We start from the raw sequence: 21,516 nt of genomic DNA, 5'->3' as shown, positions 1-21,516 counted from the left end.
TTTCAGCACTCCTAAATCAACCCCAGATGACAAAATAATAATCATCACGGAGCTAATGAAAACCCGAAGGAGAATGGATCTGGGCCGTGTTGCCATTACCCATGATGAGGGCTGATCAGGAAAAAGGCCTGAGAAACACATAAAAATGAGGCACACTGATTGCTCCTTGGAAGATGGCTCAGCTCCCATCCCCAGGAGAATCAAGTCCTACTTTTTCCTGGAAACAATTTTTAGCATCTCTTGGCATCCTCTGCTCAGGAATTAGTGAAAAGAAAAGAAGAGAGAAAGCAAGAGAAACGCTTAATGCCTGTTCCCTGAAATTAGATCCCCAGGGTCGTGGCGATCTTCAGGAGAGCGATCACAAATCAGGAGCCGGACGTGCATTTTGGTGATTCCTGGCGGTGATTTAGAAATCGAGCAATTTCTCATAAAAATCCAGATTTCAGCGTCTTTTGAAAAATCAGAATACATGGCAACATAGAGCCCACGTTCCTCCTGGTTAATTACACCATCCACTTCGTTAACTTCCTTACCTACCTGGCCACTTTGGGTATCTGAGTTTGCAATTATTGATTTCAGATTTAGGTCCTGTGTATTTTTTTAAAAGTCATTCAAGAATTATAGTAATTCTGACTTCAGACAGGTCCAATCGACACAGAATGGTCGCTGGATTCTGGGCAAGGCCCCACTCCTCGGGGACCCTCCAACCTGACCCCGCCCCCCTGCTCCCTCGCTCACTGGCCCTTCCAGGCCGCTCCCATCTCAAGGTTTCGCACTTGTTGTTTCTTTGCTCTAGAATGTTCTCCCCCAGATACACGCAGAGCCAGCCCCCTCACCTCTGCAGCGCTGGGCTCAGCGGCCGCCAGCTCAGTGAGGCCTCCCCACCCGGGCCTTTCTACCCGCCGCCTCTTGATTCTCCCCACAGACTTATCACCCTCTGACATCCTGTGTACTTTACATATTTAGGCGTCTATTTTGGGTCTTTCTCCATTTAATTGCAGCTCCAGGAAAGAGTAGATTTGGGTTTTTTTTTCTCTCTACTGTATTCCTCCTGTCCAGTGTAGCACCTGGTACACAGCTGGTGCTCAATACCTGGTTTTGAATGAATGAATGACTGAACAAATGAAGCAGTTTAATTTTCATACTCAAGAGGAAATGGAGGGGGTTGAGGGGGAGGAGCAAGATGAAAGGAGGCAAACCCAGAAAGTCTGCCCACCTCATCACTGAAAACCAGGCAGCTGCTTCTGGAAAAAAAGACATTTTCCACAAGAGAAGAAAGAAAATGAGGAGAAAGATGAAAATCCTGGAATTGGATCCCGGGGCGGCATTGGAGTTCACACAGACAAGCACCTGGGGGTTTGATCAAGGCTTCTTCTCGGCCTCTGATCCATGCTGCCCAAAGTCCCCAGCTCTTCCTGGTGGGGGCTGGGGGTCTTGGCTCTGCCAGGGACTGGCCGCGTGACAAGCCCCTCCCCAGGGGCCTCCTGTGCGGATTCTAATCCGGCCGCTGCCTCCCAGGCCGCCTGCTGAGGACCCGTCCCGGCAGCCTCGGCCGTGGGACCAGGAAAGCCAGTGTCTCCCGCCCTCTCTTAACTCATCTGGAAAAACCTGAGCTGCTGTCCAGCCTGCGCCCCACGTCCCAGGCACCGGTCCCTTCTCTAGACCCCAAGCTGTACCAGGCGCCTTCATCCCCACAGGGCCACCTCGTCTCTGCAGTCACTTCCTCCTCCGCAGGTAAGCGGCAGCATCTGACAATCACCTGCTGTGGTGTGCTCCTCTGCAGTCACAGCTGTTGACACTTAGCATGTGGCTTCACTGCATCAACGAGGAAACTGAGGCTGGAAGAAGTTAGGAAACCCAGGGTCGGGAAGCGAGTAAGTCCCGGACTCTGGAACTGACCCTGGACGGCCCGGCTCCTCACCCCTGCGCCACGAGGCACCTGAAGCTACCAGAAGACACGAGTGCATCCTTGTAACAAACGAGCAATTACAGCTGAGACCAACGTCACCTGTTTGCCTCTCATGCCTGTCCCTATTTAGTTGTCCAGTTAAGTAAGGTTCAGAGAGAACGTAGGTTCAGTTCTTTCCATGGCGGTTAAAGACGCAGGGAGTGCAGGGGTTGTGAAGACAACCTCTAGAACCATACCCCTGCATAAAGCCTGGCTCTGCTGCTGATGCTGTGTGACCTTGCCCAAGTCACTTAACCTCTCTGTGCCTTGCCTTCCTCATCTACAATGGGAATACTAATAGCACTTCCCTCATAGAATTGTGAGGAATGAATGAGCTGATGTTTATACTCATTCAGATTGGATCCTGGCATGGAATAACCACCCAGAGGTCATTTTTAATAACACTGTATTCATCCAAAGGCTGGCCATTCTTTTCAGAAGGTAGGAGACACGAAATAAATGTGCCCAGACACTGATGTGCCCTGAGAGACTTCACCCACCTCCTTGAGAGATCTCATTTGTTTCCTTTTATTCCCCTGAGGACAGAGGGCGGAACTGCAATTCTGGGTAGGAGAAGGTTCTGGTTATCAGGGGCACTCTCTGTAAGCAGCTTGCAGAAACGAGCCGTAGAAGGAAATGACTTCCTCTAAATGCAGAGACCTCGGGGAAGTTTCACATCCTCAGACTCGTGTTTCTCAGACTTCGCTCAGGATTTCTGCCCCGGCTGTGCGCCGCTCTGCTGGAGATTCAGTACCTGATGGGCTTGATTTTAAACCATTTTTATCTCAAGTAGTAAAAGCGGGTGAAACCATTTGTTTGAAATGCTTGTTATATTTTTTCCAAATACATGATAAAGACAGAACTCCAAAAAAAAAAGTTCATGCATGTTTTAAGTCAGTGTGGAAGGGTACACACTCCATTAAAGAATGCCCCTCACAGACTAGTAGAAACTTCCAGAATGTACGAAGTCCCAAGACTGTAGCTACCGGAAGAACTGTCAGGAATACTCTGACTTCACCTTCACCCCTTTCTTGGGGCATCCTGGGGCAGGTGCAATCCCTCAGGACCCTAAGAACATGACTCTCAGAATGGCAGTGCTTCCCCCCCATCATCGTATTTAAGCTGGATGACAAATCCCACATAGACGACGTCTGCTCCACGAGCTGGTGAAGAGTCTGGGGCCTAGAGGGCTCGAGTGACCTGCCCACAGTCACCCAGCAGGGGGGTGACGGAGGAGGGACCCTGTCTCATGCCATCCCCAACGGCTGCCCAACCTCCCACGACTCTTCCTCGTGGCCCCACATCGCAGCCGAGGGCTGGCCCGAGGAGGAGGTCACTCGCCCCGCTGGCAAGAAACGTCAGAGGCTCTTAAGAGAATGCCACCGAGAGAAGGATGTCACCATCCATGGCCATTACTTTTTCCACTTGTTGTTGGAGAAACAAGTCCATTCACTCTCAGCGCAAGGGCAGGTAAAAGGCCGCGAGGACTGAGGCCCGGGGAAGGCAAAGGATGCCGCTGACACGTACGAACAGACTGGAAACAACCCGTCGCTCAGGGGGAGCCTCTGCGGTGGTCTGTGTGTCTGATCGCGGGGGCGGCATGCAGGCCACGTGGGGGAGCGGGCCCGGGGGGTGGGTGTCAGAGAGCCCTGGCGTGGAACGGCATTGTCACTGCGCAGCCACTTGACCTGTCCAAGCTTCGGCTTCCCCATTCATTACACAGACACACGTATGTCATGGGATTTTTATTTCGAGAGGAGTAAATGAGCTTTAAAAGTGTCTGGCACATTGCAACTCCTGAGAGATTTTTAAACCCACTTCTCCCCTCCCTGAACATTACGATTATTTTGATTCAAAATTCTCCGATAAAGTCATACGGGTATACTTTAGTTCTTCAAAGTGCCAGAAGTCTGGGGAAGTTTCATTCATTAGATAACAGCACGAGGTCAAAACATCAGTAGAGAGAGCTAACTCCTACATACGCTCACTCAGCCCCACGCAGGAGCCATGTGATCTCCCATGTGTGGATAGGGAAACTGAGGCACGGCTAGGCATGACGGAGCTGGAATTTGTACCTGGGCAGTTGGGCCCCCGAGTCCCAGCTCTCCACGGCACATGGCCATCTGTAAGGGGGAAGACCAGAATTTAGACGAGGTTAGCTCATAGAGCATATCAGATCTGGAAATTTCTGCGTGGGTACCATTCAACGCCGGGGTTAGGAGGCGGCCACGCGTCTTTGGCAGGATGAGGCAGCATGAGAAAAATGAGAAATCTTTTGTTTTTCTTTTTCAATTCATTAAGGTTTGTTGGGGTGAGCGAGAACCTCGTTTTTTCCTTCCCCTGACTTCCCTCCCCTGCATTTTAACAGGGAAGGGTGCATTTCAAAGACCACTCAATAGCCGCGTTGAAGTCTCAAGTTCAACCACAATGTCCCCATTGTGGCTGGGGGAACTCCTTGGCCTTTAAGCTTAGGTTATAAAAATTTGGTCTGAGCCCAAAGTCTGGCTTTAATAGACTATTTTAATTTTGTTTAATGAATATTATTTTAAATCTGTTTGGCAGTTTTAAAATGTGTTCTTTTATTTTCAAATTAAAATTTACTCATGTTCAGTGCTTTCTGGGGCGCGGGGGTGCAGCCGGGAGTGGGGCGATAATAATACAAGCCATCGTTTATGGAGTGCTTACCGTGTGCCTAACACCCTGCTACGTGCTTTACGCCTCCCACTCTTCTAACCCTCACCACCACCAGGGGACAGCCGCTGGTCCCTCCACTGCGTGGGAAGTGGCCTCTGACCCGAGGTGACATAAGTGGTGAGAGACGATTTAAGGCTCAGACCAGACCTGTCTGAGTTCAGGGCTGTGCTATTAACCACCGCCCTACGTTCCCTGGACACTGACAAAGGACCCGACTGACCGATGGCTTCATGTCCATCATCGGCCCAGTATGCAGTTCCCTATCACCTCAAAGGTCACGACAGCTGGCTTAGCACAGCGAAGTGTTTTACAGCTATGACCTCATTTAAATTCTCACAATGGCCCTTTGAAGCAGTTATTATTATTTATTATTATTATTTTTTTTTTTTAGGAAGATTAGCCCTGAGCTAACATCTGCTGCCAATCTTCCTCTTTTTGCTGAGGAAGACTGGCCCTGAGCTAGCATCCGTGCCCATCTTCCTCTACTTTATATGTGGGACGCCTACTACAGCATGGCTTGCCAAGTGGTGCCATGTCCGCACCAGGGATCCGAACCCAAGAACCCCAGGCCACCAAAGCAGAACATGCACACTTAACCGCTGCACCACTGGGCTTGCCCCTATTATTATTATCATCATCACCCCCCTTTTATAGAGGGAACTAGAAATCCAGGGAGCCTAAGTCATTTGCCTAACGTCAGGCAGCTTGTAAATAATAATCATAATAACAATAATAATAAAACTGACATTGATATAATTCATACTCTTTGCTGCGTACTATTCCAGACACTTTACATTTATTAACTTGATCTCCACCCACAGTAACTCTCTGAAGAAGGCGCACTATTATCCACCCTGTTTACAGATGAAGAAACTGAGGCACAGGAAAGTTTGGTACCTTGCCTAAGGTTAAACAGTTGGTTAATGCTGAGCGAGGATTTGAGGCCAAGCAGCCCGGCCCGTGGGCTCGTGTTCTTCATCTCTAGGCTGTCAGTCAGCGCCAAGGTTTAAGTCCAGGGAGTCTGACTCCCCAGCTCCTGCCCGTTCCCCACCACCTCCTAAGGGAAGCAGAAGGTTGTCTGTCTGAGCAGGGAGTGGGCCGTGGGCTCTGCCTGAAGCTATTCTCAGCACAGAAGCCAACGCCCTGCTCTTATTGAATTAGGCAGGGCTTCTTCGGGTGAGGGCCGGCAGAGCTGGGTCTCTTTCTCCATCCTGTTGCTTGAACACTGGAAGCCTCAAGAAGTCATGCCACTTTCCTCTGAATCCTCAGGGGAAAAGAAGAGGCAGTGCCCTTCTGGTGGAAGCGCACGGGATCCTGCCATCAGAGGTGCCAGATGGGGTCCTTCTTGCCTCTAAATCCCTAGCAATTAGCCCAATGCCTAGAACACAGCTCGACAAGCACCGCTGAATAAATGAGGGAAAGAATGAATGCCTTCGCAGTTTTCTCCCATCACCACGCCCTGCATGAGGCACCCAGGAGGCACTCGGTAAATAATAAGGCAGCGAAACGGTGTATGAAACCTCTCGAGAGCATGTCCTTCCTCACCCACTAAATTTATCTTGTCATATTGCAATAGCTCAGGGGCCAGCAAACATTCTGTAAAGAGCCAGAGAGAGAGTGTTTTAGGCTTTGCAGGGCATGTGACCTCTGTGGGGACTACTCAACCTTGCCATTTTAGCACAAAAACCACCACACGCAACAGCTTAGACCAGCTAACTGCCGTGACGCAGCCCCCATTTCAACAGATTCCAACTCTAAACCTTCAGAATTCCTTCAAGGACAGGCTGAAGATTCTGAGAATCACTGGATGTCTCTTATTTCTGAGCCCAACTTTGTACCTGACCGTCAGTTAATATCACTGAGACAAAAACAGTGGAGACTGACTTTAAAATCCATTTCTCCAGGACAGACATGTGGAGGCACTGGCTGGATAGCTTAGCAGTTAGGAATCAAAACTGGGTTCAGTCCTGGCTATGACACAAGCCATGTAACCCTGGACAACTTACTTTACCTCCCTGGGGTTCAATTTTCGTATCTGTAAACAAGGAATCATAATAATAGCACATTCCATCGAAGGCTATTTGGAGCCAGAAATCTGAGTGTTTACTTAGCACAGTGCCTGACATAATAAGTGATCAATAAATACGGGCCACTTGTTATTCCCAAACAAGTCTCGTGTTTTCTTAAAGACAAACCAAAAAACCTAATTCACTAAAAATAAGCACAAAGAAAAGACAGCAAAGCTTCAGGAAAAGACAACACTTCCAAAACCAGGTTCCTAAAGACACTCCAGCAAGACATTCCAGGGGTCCCAAGGTGTCAGAAAATTCTCCACTCTCGATCAAACCACTAGCAAGGCCCCCAATCTCTCTGCCCACCCCCCAAAAAAGTCTGCTTCCGTATCCTTTCATCATTTGTCTTGTTGAGGGTGCCAGAGCCATGCGGAAGATATTCGGAGCGTTTCAGACATTCCCTGACTTTAAGACATTCTTTCTCCCCCCACTCCCTGTCTCCACACCCCAACATGACAGGCTGCAGGGAGTATAGTCTCTTCAGTGAGAGGAGAGCACCAGAGAGCTCAGGCCCCTCGCAGACCCGAAGCAGATAATCTTCTTGGCTCCCCTTCTTTTCCACGGCGGGATGGGGCCAAAACTCTGCTTACAACACAAGAGGCAAGTCGCAACTTGTTATGCCACATGACACCATCCGAGCAGCGAGTCACCGCTTCCCCCTACAGTACCAGTCACACAAAGGCCAGAGGGGCAGGAATCCGCCCCGTGCTCCTTCCCCCCAACACCCTTCCCAGCCAAGACGGGCATTCAGACCTTTGCTGGAGAGACAAATGTTTCTAGAACACCCAGAAACAAAAGTCTCCATACGTGCAAATAATACACACCCACAAAAGAAATAACCGATCTGCACGGACACCCTGGCTGTCTCTCCTAAGAGGAAGTTTTCTCCCTACGTGGAATTTCCATCAGCGCCAGGGTTGGTACCAAACTCGGGGATACAGTGGACATACTCTCATCTCTCTCTGTAGTTCGGGGAGCTGCCAATCAAGGGAGTCCTAAAGGTCTGTACTTACATGGTGCACCCCAAATGCTAAAAACACATCCACGTTCCTAAGAATGAAAAACTGTTTCGCAAACTATTAATACCTTAACCACAAAGTTACTACAGGAAGGGGGTGGGAGGTGAGGAGACGGACGCAAGGAACGCTCGACATTTTCCACCTCTGGCTTCCGCATTTCCAATCAGGAATGAAACATGTGCTTTGGAGTAAGGGGTAGCCCCGGAATCTGCTTTTTCTTCGGAGCAGTGAGGGGGGATCGAAGGAGGTGGGAGTTCCAGCCCCCCCATGTCACTTTACCCCAAGAACGTCTTCAGTCGTCCTCAGGACTCCAAATCAAATCGAGATCTTTCAAGCGTGGGCCTTCTTCTGCGTCCACTTCAACCAAACATGTCTAACAGGCAGGAATGCAGACTTGGCCGACGGAAGGAGAATTGGTGGTTTTCGCCCTGTTTGGGTGACCTTCATTGGGCTTATTTATGCACTTCAAACTCATGACCTAATACATGTTGGTTTGGCTTCTCTTCTCATAATAGCAGCCCGTAAAAAGCTTTTGAGAATTCCCTGTGTTTTCTTATTTTGGGTCAAGAAAATAAAATCGATATCTAAGTAACCTTAAAAAAAAAAAAAAACCAGCCTGCACAATCTAAAAATCTGGAATGTTTCCACCAGGGTTAAGGATGTCTCAAAGTCTTAAAGATTGTCCGAGTTCAGACCCACATTTGCCGTTTTTAAGGTGCGATATTTGCTAACGGCCTAAGTGAGAATTAGCTAAGAGGGGCTTTCTGACATAAGTCAAACAATGACATTGAAAACTCACGTTAAAGCAATTACCATGCGGAATTTTTCTGTGTTTTTCCCATTTCTTAAACAGAAGTGTATATGTTTTCAACATAGTTTCTTGCTGTAATTTTCTTTCTTGGCAAACCCACATCTTACCATGAAACCCAAAGTATGCACGATACAGAAACAATAATGGTTGAAACAGACCCGGCCGTCTCTGGCATGATTTTTCTTTACAAAATTAAAATGTCTTTTGGCTAATACACAGTACAGGTCAGTTATGAAAGACGGTTCCTGGGAGAAGAATGGAAAAGAAAGGAGAACTGACACACTCAGCTGATGCAAGACAAAAGTAAGTTGTCATATCTCTATAGGACAAGGACCTGCCAGTTCCTCATTCTTTGGGGGAAAAAATGTTGATTTTATCATTTTTCTTTTAGTTAAATTCACAGAGAGTTGACAATTCTCCTCGGAATGACTGAGTAGATATGCACGGATAGGTTACAGCTGGGAACACACAGATTTTAAAAATCTAACTTTATTAGATGCTCAAAAGGAAAACGGGGAAAAAAATCCAAGGCCACTGAAATCACACACATTTTCTTGTTGTGGACACGATGCTCTTGATACTAAATGACAAAATAATTTCTAACCTCCTTTAAACACTTGGTGCATTTAAACATGTCTAAATTGGCATTATCAGGCAAAGACAGTCGGCTGTGTGTGCATTCTCCAAACCGGCAAGAAGGGAACCTGTCCTGGCTATCTGCTCATCTAAGTTCCTGTTTTAAATTTCTGTACGTATCTGAAAACAGAGGCAGACTTTTCAAAAAAGCAGGAGCAGACGCAGCTGCGCCCGAACCAGCACTAGCAGGGGGCGATGACAGAGATGATGAAGCCCCTGCTTTCTATAGACCGGGGAGCAGAGACCCTCCCATCCATCCTGCCAGGCTGTGTCCCAAAGGGAGGGCCCCCGCGGCCCCACGGACCCTCACTCCGCCTGTCCCAGTTTCGGGCAGCCTGCGGCCTCCCTTAACCTTCAAAGTGGCAGAGAGAAATTGTGCCGGTTACCTGACTCTGGGGACCACCTGTTCCAAATTATTCTTCCCTCTCCAAATGTTTACAGTCGGACCCCCAAACAACCACCTATCCATAGCAACCCAGCACCTTCTGGGAAACTGGACTTGGACCGCCTACCGTAACATTGGAGGGCCTTGCCACTGCCGGTAAATTTATTGACTCTTTTTAGGAACCGAAATGCGCAGCGTTAGAGCATAGAAGGCACAAATCACATTAGCCCTTGTAAATAAACAGTCATTTTCCTTTACAGAACCACACACAACCTGCTAACTATCGTGACTCACAAGGGCTCATATCTGCGTCCTCTGAACACTTAATATGATTTTTCTTTCGTTTAAAACAACAACAGCAAACATCACGGCAGAGTCAGAAAATAATTGCGTTCCGCGCATTTAAAACCATGCAAATTCAGCATCTCTCTGTAAGGGAAGCGAGAGCAGAAATGTTCTCTGAGCTAAGGTTTTCACAGCACATGGGAAAGGCACAGTCTGGAGGTCGGAAGGCCTCGATCCCGGGGTTCACTTGCTTTCTGGCCTCTCCTGAGTCAGTGGACTCTCGACTCAGTTTCCTCGTTAACAAAGTTGGGATAACAATAATAACATTAATTCCTATGCCAAAGGGTTGTTATGAGAACCCATGCTAAAAACACATGGCAGGAGTTGACTTCAGGCCTGGCATATGAGTGCTCCATAAATGGCAGTGATTTTCATCATTATTATCAAATACAAAGATATAATTTGTAAGTGGAGAGACAGGCAAAGGCACCAACATGATGAAAGTGAGCAAAAAGAAAGAAAGAGCAGGAAAAATAAATTTCAAAGCTTGTGACTTCCGTCGTCCTCCTCCCCCTAAATACAGCTGGGTGGTACTTTCATACCCTGAGCTGATTTGGAACCCCAAGCGACGCAGCGATGCAGATGCAGCGTGCCTTCCTGCCCTCCGACCCTCTCACAGCGAGACCAGCGGGTCCCAGCCAGTCACTTCAAGTATTTGCCACCTGACCGAGGGGGTTTATCCTCAGATTAGAAGAGGTGTTACTCAAACACCATTAGGCCAGTTAAGATCTTCAAATAGCGAAAATGAAGCATTGTCTCAAGTGAGTTCTCTGCTAATTGTTTCCTTCCAGAATCTTCTTTGTGTTTGGTTTGTGGGGTCTGTTGAAATGCCACAAACGATAGAGGGGAAAGAAGTGGGCCATTCAGAAGCTGTTGTGATGCTGGGGGTGGGGCTGAGGGAGGACAGTGGGGAGAGAGCGAGGCATTCTGGGGCGTGTGTGTGTGAGTGTGTGAGTGCGTGTGTGTGTTCTGTCAACAGGCTGTGTTTTCTCAACTCTGGGGCTAATTCTCTGAAAAGAGATTCCTTTTGAGTGGAGGCCACCAACTCCTTTTTCAGAGCAGCCAGCTAAGAAAAAAAGTTTCCTTCCACCAACAAAACCCAGCCTTGGCAAGCGGCAGAACCTGTGGGCCTTGGAGGGAACTGAGTCACCAGCCACTGCACCTCCACCAACCCCACAGACAAGGAGGACTACGGAGTTAGGCAAATGCCCCCTTTATAAAAAATCTTTGGGGAGAAAGTTCTCTCTCCCAAGGAATTCACGTCAGGCCGGACGGCCTTACATTTCACGTGTGCCTAAGTGAGGGGAAGCCTCACCCAGCCCACACGCACACACACACACACACACACACTCCATACTCAAACTCACAACACATACCCCTCAGACCTGTGGATACTGCCTCATTTTTATGCTTTTATTTTTTCCCCAAGCATTTTTGTGCAATGGAGGCCTGCCCGACAAAGACAATACCCCACCCCAGTTGCAACGTCCCCCCACCCCTTACAGAAGATAACGCGCTGTGCACGGATACTTAGCGGATCTTTAGGGACAGGCAAACGTCTAAACAAGACATCTCCATGCCTTCATTTTCTCCTGACAGCCACAGGCTCTCTCTTCCGAGAGAGAGGCATCTGTCATAAGTGGCTGGGAGCCCCACTTATGCACCATAACGGCCTGCGATTTTATTATACAAGGAGTTTATTGCTGGTCTAATTAGTTTCAAACTGGGCATTCCAGCTGAGGACACCTAAAAAACATCTGGTGGAAGGAGCAAGAATGAGTCCTGGTTCTGAGCCGGTTACGGTTAGAGTTCTGCATAACTCTGGTCTCTCGTGCCCGACACAAGTTATCTTTGGAAAAGTAACTGAAAAAATAAGGGAACGGTTTCTTCTTTGTGGGAAAGGACTCTTTTTGTCATGGGCGAACCAAAAATGTCTTAAAGTGGACGTGCCTGGACTGCGCATACTTTTTCACAAACTGCCAGGGTCTCAACAGCTTGCTCACCCTAATTCAAAACGCACTCAGCTCCAGCACAGAGTGTTTTCTCTGAGGATATTCCGTTCTCCCAGCAGCAGCTAGCATTTTATCAATTTATCCGTCTGGAACAAGGCTCGCCATCTCTTACATGCAATTTAAAGCAGAAGTAATACCACACATTTGAAACAGCGTATTTGGGTGTTTTTGCCAAACGGTAATCCTCTAACAAGTCAACAAATCATATCTCTTTATGATGCGTTTAACACAACACAAAAGGCATGAAAAGAAGATTCTAAAACTTAAGTGATCAAAACACGTTTTTAAAAATCCCAACGTATTGGGATAACATCTTTTTATTTTATTTTATTTCCTTTAGTTATTTAATATCAGGAAAGAGATTTATGTGTTTATGGCGTATTCTCAGACACATAGCCAGCACACTAGGTGAGCTATTTCAAGATGGAGGAAAAATGTCCATTCCTTTAAGATAAAATAGTTAATAATATTGTGAAGCTAAAGTTACAAGAGAATGGAGTAACTACTAACTATGTATGGGACACACGAACTGCTTTTAAAAAGTTCAGGTCCTTTCAGATCTAGCCACATTGTTCGAAAGTGCAAAATGTAGAATTTCCTTCAAAGGCAAGGGGATGTTGGCTGCAAACACGATTTCACGCTCAGTCTAAAGCAAGTTTCAAACAATCATCATTTGTTATATAAATTATCTATTAACTTTCCCTAGTCTGAGGATGTCTAAATGCAAGGAAGTAGAAAGATTAAAGGGTTTAAGGTGATGCGGAGAGAACAGAGGGAAAAGATGAACGTTTCTTGAGTAAAGTTGCCCAAAAGATTTTTTCACAAAGATTATTTTTAAAAGGAGGTTTGAAACGGAGTTCCTCTCTCTCTTTTCAAAAGGGCAAGAGGCTGGTATGCGGCTACTTGCTCGGTTCTCATACTCTGGAAGCAGAAATTTCACTCAAACAAGCAAGAAACCGCTCATGAAATGAACAGATTCGGTTTGAAATACAATTGTCCGCTGGTTATAATTTCCTTTGGAAGGGAGCTCCCTAACTCAAACCTAATTCGGCACTCACATTCTGACTTTATGTTTGTAAATCATTCTGCTTCCCTCTGTCCTGCTCACACACCCAACTCTGATGTGCACTCGATTCACTGCTCCCCGTAATGAAAAGGTACCCCCACCGGGGGTGATTTATACCTCAACGTTATAAAAAAACAAGTAATTAAAGATTACCTTACATTTCGGGGAAAGGGGGAAGAGAAGAAAATGGTATCCATAAAAATGCAGCATCAGTCTTGCTTTAAAAAGAACTCAGACGGCAGCAGCGTGCACGCTGTCAACTCTTAGCCTGGGCTTCCCGCTTCGGGGCAGTAGCAACCCCGCAGGGCCAAAGCGCTTCGCTCCCAACAGCCGGGAAAGGCGCACTGAGGATTCTGTGATGCGAACATTTTCACCGGTCAAGCTTTCCTAATATTCCTTGAGCTTATAAACTACGTATTTGGGGGCAGGAAACACATTTAAGGAGCGAGGGCCAGCACGGCCCTTTTACCTCCAGGCTGCGAGGCTAAAAAGCAATTCCATTCTCCACTCTCTCCCATCACAACCAAACCCTCGCTTCCTTCTAAACCTTCTTTTGATGGAAAGTTCTGCAAGTTTCAACCCCAACTTCAGCCAGCGCCAGGACGTCCGCTCCGGCACAAAGCCGGGGAGCCGGACCAGCGCAGGCCGAGCGCAAACGGGCTTTGAAAACGCAGTGTAGCTAGAAGGACAAGGCTCAGCGGGCCATTCCAGCCCCATCCCAGGGGTTCCAGCCGCTTGCTCCTCGGTTACCCCAGAAACAGCGCCCGAGGGCGTGCGTTTGTCTCCCGGCTCCTGGCGCCTCTTCGGTCCGACTGAGAGCGTCCCTCATCGCGAACCACTCGGGTCATAAAACAAACCAAACGCAGAGGACCCAGCCGCGTCTACACCGCCTGCGCGCCATGCACTTGTCCCGCGCGCGGGAGTGCAAACTTCGGGGTCGTTCCCCGCCAAGCGCACGGGGAAACTGAGGCCCCGAGCCCGGGACGGACTTTCTCCAGACAGGATCTGCCCGCTGTGCCCGCTGCCCTTGTGCCTGAGCCGCCCTGGGAGCCCCGGGCGCCCCGATCCGGCCCGTGCGCCCCCGAGCGCCCCAACAGCTGCGGAGGCCCCCCCGCTCGGCGGGTGCGGGAGAGAGGCGCACGGCGAGGTGCCCGCGTCCACCCCGGCCCGGCGAATCCCGGCGGGCGGCCGGGGCGGGCGCGGCGGGAGGTACTCACCGCGCGCGGTGGAGAGGGCGCCCCGGCGCGGTGCGGGTGCGGGCGCGGGTCCGACGCGGCCGGGCCACTGCAGCGGGCACGCTGCCGCCGCCGCTGCCTCCGCCTCCTGGGCTGCCGCGGCCGCCGCCTGCGCGGGGAGGACCGGCCCCTTCCCCTCCCTCGGCCGGGCCCTCCCTCTGCCCCCGCCCGGTCCCCGCGCCGCTGCGTGGGCGCGTGCGGGCTCCGAGGCGCAGCGCCGGGCTCGGCGGGCGCACACCCCCGGCGGCTGGACGCGGGGCGCTGGGCGCGGGGCTCGGGCCCTGCCGCTGCCACTGCCGCCGCGCTGCTCCGAGCGCCTGCAGCCGAGCCGAGCGCGCTCCCTCTCGCCGGTCGCGGAGGAGGCGAGGGCCCAGCCTCCTCTCCACCCACCGACACCCACACCTCCTCCCTCTGCAACCCGGTACGGCCCCTGAGAGAAGAAAGCCTGCTCGGAAGGAACTGCAACAATTACACTGACATTCATTCATTCACCCACCCATTCATTCATTCAGGGTACATTGAGCACCTCCTGTGCCAGGTCCAGCTGTGGGAGATTCAGCCAGAACGAGACAGACTAGTTTTCTGCCCTCCCGGAACTTACATTCACATGGGGAGGTGGACCGTTAACAACCAAGTGAAGAAGCAAGACCATTTCAGAAAGTTGATTACCGTGGCGGGGAAAACATGATGTACTGGGGGCTCGGGCACGAAATCTTACAGCAGTCAGGGAAGACCTCTCTGAGGCGGTGACATCTGTATTATGAGAAAGTGCCCCTGCTGGTGCTGTCTCCTGGAGGAGAGTTCAGGAAGCGCCCCCTACCCTTCACCCATTTTACAGACAGGGAAACCGAGGTCCCAAGAATTTAACTGGCTTACCCAAAGTCAGTGGGGCAACGCCCTCCACACACACCTTAAATTAAGGCACCCCACTTACTTCCTCCTCTGAAGGCCGCCTCTTTCAATCTTCCTCACAATCAACTGCCTGGAATGGAGTCTGTGCAATATTTTTCTCCCTCTCACTCGCTCTCCACTGTTTACGAACTCCGGGGGTGGAACACCTAGGGTGCTTCAGTCCGAAAACAGTACCAACTACTGCCATTTGTTAAGCTCAATAAAATACAGGGCACTCAGATAGATTTGAATTTCAGAGAAATAAGAAAAAAGTTTTAATATGTGTGCTCTGCAATAGGTGGTATATATTTATACTCAAAAATTATTCAGTTTCTCTGAAATTCCAGTTTAACTGGGTGTCCTATATTTTTCTCTGCTAAACCTGCCAACCCTAAGCTCATCGGGTGAGCCTTCCTTATCTCATTTAATCCTCAAAAGAGACCCAAAGGCAGACACTGTTAGTGTGCCCATGTTACCGATGACTGAGTCCAAACTCAGAAGGCAGAGTGGCCGACCCAGGGCTGAAGGTGAGGTCCAGCCGTCTCCAATGCCCTCGCTCTCGAGAAGAAACACAGAGCCACTGGGAAGCTGATGGAGTTAAGCTCCGGGTCCCCCGCTTGCTGTGCCCTTTCTAGGGCCCTTTCTAAGAGCCTAGAAATGTGTTCACATGGTCACCTGTTCATGTAAAATTTCTAAGTGCTTTGCTTTTGACATTCAGCCCCAATCAGCAGAGACCACCATCTCTCTCCACTGTGATTTCCCACTGCAGGCCCTGACCTTGAGCCGGGTGGGGTGGGAGTGGCCACTGGCTTTTGGGGATCCAGCTGAGGGAAAGTTGAGTTGGGAATTTTGTGATGTTTGTGGTATTTTTCAGCATCTTAAAATCTGAATTTGTTGTGATTTGTTAATTCAAAGAAATATGTACTTTGGGACCTAATTTTGGACTCATCAGTTTGTATTCTTTTTCTTAAATAGGGTCCCCGAATTGTTTACGCAGAGGCCTCCGTCCACCTCGATCCACCTCTGTCACAGCTTCTTCCGTCCCCTTTCTACTCCCAAACTTCAGACAGAAGCAAATGGATCCAGTCAGCCTGGCTGTTCTCCTCGCACGAGCCAGGTAGACATCAGACGCGCCGGTCCTGGCTGAAGATGAGTCTTCTGCTCTCTCGGTGCGGGGCATCCAGAGGTACTTCTCCTTCACTTTCTCACCTCAAAGACGGAGATAATGGCACCCATCTTGTATTATTATTATTGTGACAATTCACTGAGATCTGCTCGTAAAAGACTTTCTGCTGTGACTGGAGTTGGCACCAGCCATCGCTCAACAAATATTATTACTGTACACACAACTTCACTTCCCATAGCATCTTTGCAAAAGTTCCAAGTCCTTATAAATTGCACTTCTTAATGCTCTCCAGAGATATCTAATTTATCTTGGCCCGTGAGCTTTAATCTAATGTTGTTTAAACAATGGCAGTAAGCAAAAAATATTTTTCCCTAAAGGAAGAGACTGGAATGGAAAATATCAAGTGAATTGTATGCAATAAGAGTAAGTGTGTGTGAAGCTGGGTCAGGATGTGCAATGTATTTCTTCTTGCAGATCATGGGGGAAATTGCTGAAGAACACTTATTAACGAGGGGTACTCTAAGGGGTACAAAGGGTTAACTGGTTTCCCTCAACCCACTTGACCCCTTCACCAGAATCTGGCCCATTAGCTCATAAATCGCAGCCACGCCCGAAGGCCCCCTGAGAGATAAAAGGAGGCAGGTGCTTATTAATTTTATTTTTTCCTTCTCTTGGGCAGTGGTTCTCAACTCGGCTGCACATTAGAATTTCCAGGGGAGCCTTTAAAATCCCCATGCTCAGGCCCCGCCCCAGACCAATTAAACCAGAGCCTCTGTGGGGGAGATTGAGGCATCAGTACTTTTTAAAGCTCCCGGGAGGATGCCGGCGTTTGCAGGGGGTGAGTCTCCATCTTGGAAGAATGAGGACTTTTGATCACAGATTCACAGCAGAAGACATAGAAGCTGAGCTGGGACTCAAGCTCCCGATTCTTACCGAAAACCACTTCAAATCCTGCCGCTTTCCCCTGTAGGGGCAAGTGCCCCCTTTCCATCTCTTTCTTTCTCTTGATTTCTTCTTAGGAAGAATTTGTTCTCATTTTATAATGACCAGCAAAATAATCTCAGACAAAATCTGCACATGCTAAACCATAAAGCAGATTCTTTGGAGTGTAGACCACAGACACGCCTACCCTGGAGTAAAACATTTTTGCCCCCCAGAGTCTTCCAAGTCAACCTTCTCTGAAGCCAGAAGACCAGCTTAACTCTGAAAACTACAAGTTTCACAACTAGCCAACGTGTATCTACATATCCTACAAACACACATGTATACTCTCCGTGCCAAATCATGCCTTATTTCTATACACAGTCCTTTCTCACCTGAAAGATCTCCTCTACAAAAAAGTACTCCATTTTAAAAAATGCATTCATTTAAAGCTTGGCTCCTTCCAAAAGGGATTTGAGGCAGTATGCAAAAACATACATACGGCTGTAGAATAAAGAAAACAAGAAAAGCAGTGAAGGGGAAACATGGGAAGGAGAAGAAAAGAAAGCCAGGGTGAGGTTTGCACTCAAAACGTGGGCTAAGAGGTCCTGAGCACTTGTCAGGCATGGGAATTGATTGAGAATTGATTGAGCTTCCTGGCAGGCAATGCAAAGAGGAAAATGTGATCAATTACATCAGCACTTTCAAATTTTCTTTTGTTCGAAAGCCAGCATGCACAGAAGCTCCGTGTGGAAAAAGGAGGTGAGGGATCCCAGCCCCAGCCTCATGCCTCACACCTTTCTCCTGTGGGTACTCGTAAAGGGTCTTGAGGGAACTGCCAAAGCTCTGCAGAGTCAAGACTGAAAACCATGGATTTTAAAGTGCTTCACTGGGGCCAGCCCGGTGGTGCAGCAGTTAAGTTCCCAGGTTCTGCTTCAGTGGCCCGGGGTTTGCTGGTTCAGATCCCAGGGGCAGACCTACACACTACCTATCAAGCCATGCTGCGGCAGGCAACCTACATATAAAATAGAGGAAGATGGGCACAGATGTTAGCTCAGGGCCAGTCTTCCTCAGCAAAATGAGGAGGATTGGCGGCAGATGTTAGCTCAGGGCCAATCTTCCTCAAAAAAAAAATTTTTTTTAAGTGCTTCACTATCTTCATAATTCTCAATGCCTATAAGATAGAAACAAACAGAACTACTTGAACAAATCAGAACTTTGCCTGATATTGATAGAGGGGAGAAGTTTCCCCATGATCCTTATAAAAGAGGTGGTATGTGACACAGTGGGTATGTGGGGTTTGGGCAGGGGTTTGTCGCAAACACGTGAAATATTAAATACCCCTTCATCGAAACGAAAACAAAAACAAAAACAAAAAACCTCACATCCTTCCTAACCCAAATGTAATAACCCACAAATACAAGCCAACTTTGAGCAGCTCCCTAGTAAACAACTTCCCAGTAGACTGCGTTTGTATTTAATACCCCAGCTTCATACAAGGCATGTTTCTCACAATTATCGGACCAATATTTATACAGAAAAACTTATATTTGTATCCCCAAAACTCAATGTAGCATTTCTATCAAAATAACACACAGGGAAAGTAACATTTTAACTACTGAGAGGACGTCAGAACCTCATTTTGAAAAACCACCAAGAAGTAAAGAAGGGGGACATGAAATCGATGTGGCCGTGTCACCACACACACACCATTTGCTGAAAGCTTTAGGAATTATTCGGGGATGGGTCAGGAAGCCATGCTTTAAGCATTTTGTATCCTAACAGGCTAGTCTGGTAGTCGGTAGGCATTTTAAGCGCTTAGTTCCATTTTAGGAAATTGTTTTGGGGCTTGGGGTGAGGCGTCATGCATTACAATTTTTCCCGTTTCAAATAACAGGAAATCAACTCTTGGGCGCATTTTCAGGCAGAGCATCAGAGTTTCGGGCTCATCAGGGTTCAGTGGAAGATGCTTACTCCCACATGGAGAGTGGCTTTGGAGACGCCCACACACGCTGGTCCCCCACCCGCACCACCCTTCCCGGATAGAGTCCCGTGGCTTTCACTCTCATTCCACTCAGGTCTCTGCTCAAACGTCTCCACCCCAGAGAGGCCCCCCCCGACCCCTGTGTCCAACAGCAGCCTGGTCACACTGTCCCCCATCCTTCTCCCCAAGAGCACGAATCCCTCCGCGACACCACATCCCGCGTTCACCTGTTTACCTGTGCATCGTTTGTCGCTGCCGCCGGAACAGCAGCTGCACGTGAGCAGGGGCTGACTGGTTCAGGGCTGCGTCCCCAGGGCCTTGAACAGTGTCCGCTGCGTGTGTAGACCCGCAACCAACAGCTGAAGAATGAACGACACATACAAATGAAACGGTGTGAGTTTTGATGCCGCGCCCACAAAAGGACCAATTGCCCTTTCCAGTTGCCTTCACCACCCACCCCGGAATAAATAAACAGGAATAAAGGTGTCCGAGAAGCCCAATCTTCTAAGAACCAGAAGAGAGCTCAAGATAAGGTCGAGATTTTCTTCCTCTCTTTTTCTTTTACGCTGTCTCCTTCTATTTATTCTTCGGCAAAGACCCTGCGGATTCGAAGGTGGGAACAGAGAGGGACCCGGGGGCTGAAGTCCATCCTCCCGTTCAGGGACTGGTTCGGAGGCCACAGAGAGGGTGCCAGACGAGAGGAGAAGACGTGAAGCTCCTGTCTGTTGACTGTGAAACCCAACCGTGGAGCAACAGTCTTGATGGAACCGCCCACATCTGTCAGTCATGCCCAGCTTTCAGTCACGCCCCGTATACATATGGGATATATAGAGCAAATACAGGAAGAACTTTTACAACTCAATAGTAAGAAAACAAATAAAAAAAAAGAAATGGGCAAAACATTTGAACCAACACTTCAAAAAAGAAGATATATGAATGGCAAATAAGCGCATAAAGAAATGCTCAACATCCTTAGTCATCAGGGAAATGCAAATTAAACTATAATGAGATACCACTACGTATCCATCAGATAGGCTGAAATTTAAAAAAGTGACCGTATCGAATGCTGGCAAAGTTGTGGAGCAGCCAGACGCTCAGACACTGCTGGTGGGAATGTGAAATGGGACAACCACTTTGGAATTGGGCAGTTTCTTAAAAATTCCCCTACCATATGACCTGGGCATTTGACACCCTAGAGAAAGGAAAACGCAAATCCACACAAAGATTTGTATATGAATGTCAATAGCATGCTTATTTTTAACAGCTAAAAATTGGAAACAGCGGAACTGTTCATCAGCAGCTAAATGAACAAACGTGGTATGTGCATAGGATGGATTGCTACTCAGGAACGAAAAGGAATAAAAGGAAGGCGTGAGACACACACAGCACCGGTGAATGTCAAAATCATTATGTTGAGTGAAAATGCCAGACCCCGCCCTCCCCCCAAAAAAGACTCAATGCTTGATTCCATTTATGTAAAATTCTCAAAAATGCAAATTCACTTATAGTGACAGAAAGCAAGGGAATGGTCGCCCATGGATGGGTGTAGGGGAAGGGTGGATTACAGAGGGGCACAAAGAAACTGTGGGGGTGACAGAAAAGTCCTGTGTCTTGATTTAGTGATGTTTTCATGGTGTGCAGATATCTGTCCAAAATGATCAAATTTAACACTTTAGATATTTCCAGTTTATTATACTTCAATTATGCCTCAATAAATATTAAAATATTGTGGTACAGGCATACGAGCTTCTTTACTAATGCATTAAATAATAAGATCTAGCAGCAGGGCCCAGTCATTTCCATAATTTCAAAGTAGTGCTGAGTATAAAAGATATTTCAAGATATTTGTAACAACCGTAATGTGATATGAAAACACCTGTGATTCCTGTTGGTGACAGAGTCACAGGTCCCACTAACGCTACTGTGGTTTGTTGCCACATTCGTATTCGAAGGGGCTGCTAAATATTAGTTAGAGGTTGGTGAACAGAAACATACTTTTTTCCATTCAAGTTTACAGACCCCATGAATTATAACCACGGACTCCAGGTTAAAAATTCTACTTGGCAGCGACCTCAGCTACCTGAAGGCAATCATCTCCCTAGAAGGTAAGTATCTTTTTTTTTTTTTTTTGGTGAGGAAGATTGGCCCTGAGCTAATATCTGTTGCCAATCTTCCTCTTTTCTTTCTCCCCAAAAGCCCCAGTACATGGTTGTGTATCATAGTTGTAGGTCATTCTAGTTCTTCTATGTGGGATGTCTCCCCAGCATGGCTTGATGAGCTGGTATGTAGGTCTGCACCCAGGATCTCAACTGGCGAACCCCAGGCTGCCGAAATGGAGTGCACGACCTTAACTACATGGCCGTAGGGCTGG

General features: G+C 48.2%; 1 protein-coding gene across 1 annotated transcript in view; it reads right to left on the bottom strand.

The window, feature by feature from the left end:
- Nucleotides 1-14,644, bottom strand: part of EYA2 (EYA transcriptional coactivator and phosphatase 2) — a 251,791-nt gene extending 237,147 nt beyond the window's left edge. The window contains exon 1 of the mRNA XM_046678181.1: nucleotides 14,206-14,644. The gene's annotated coding sequence lies outside the window, so the exon portion shown is untranslated. The remainder of the gene's footprint in view (nucleotides 1-14,205) is intronic.
- Between the last annotated feature and the right edge of the window lie 6,872 nt (nucleotides 14,645-21,516).

Source organism: Equus quagga, chromosome 12 (assembly GCF_021613505.1).
Source record: "Equus quagga isolate Etosha38 chromosome 12, UCLA_HA_Equagga_1.0, whole genome shotgun sequence".
In the NCBI taxonomy this organism is placed as follows: Eukaryota; Metazoa; Chordata; class Mammalia; order Perissodactyla; family Equidae; genus Equus; species Equus quagga.
This window is presented reverse-complemented; position numbering and strand designations above follow the sequence as displayed.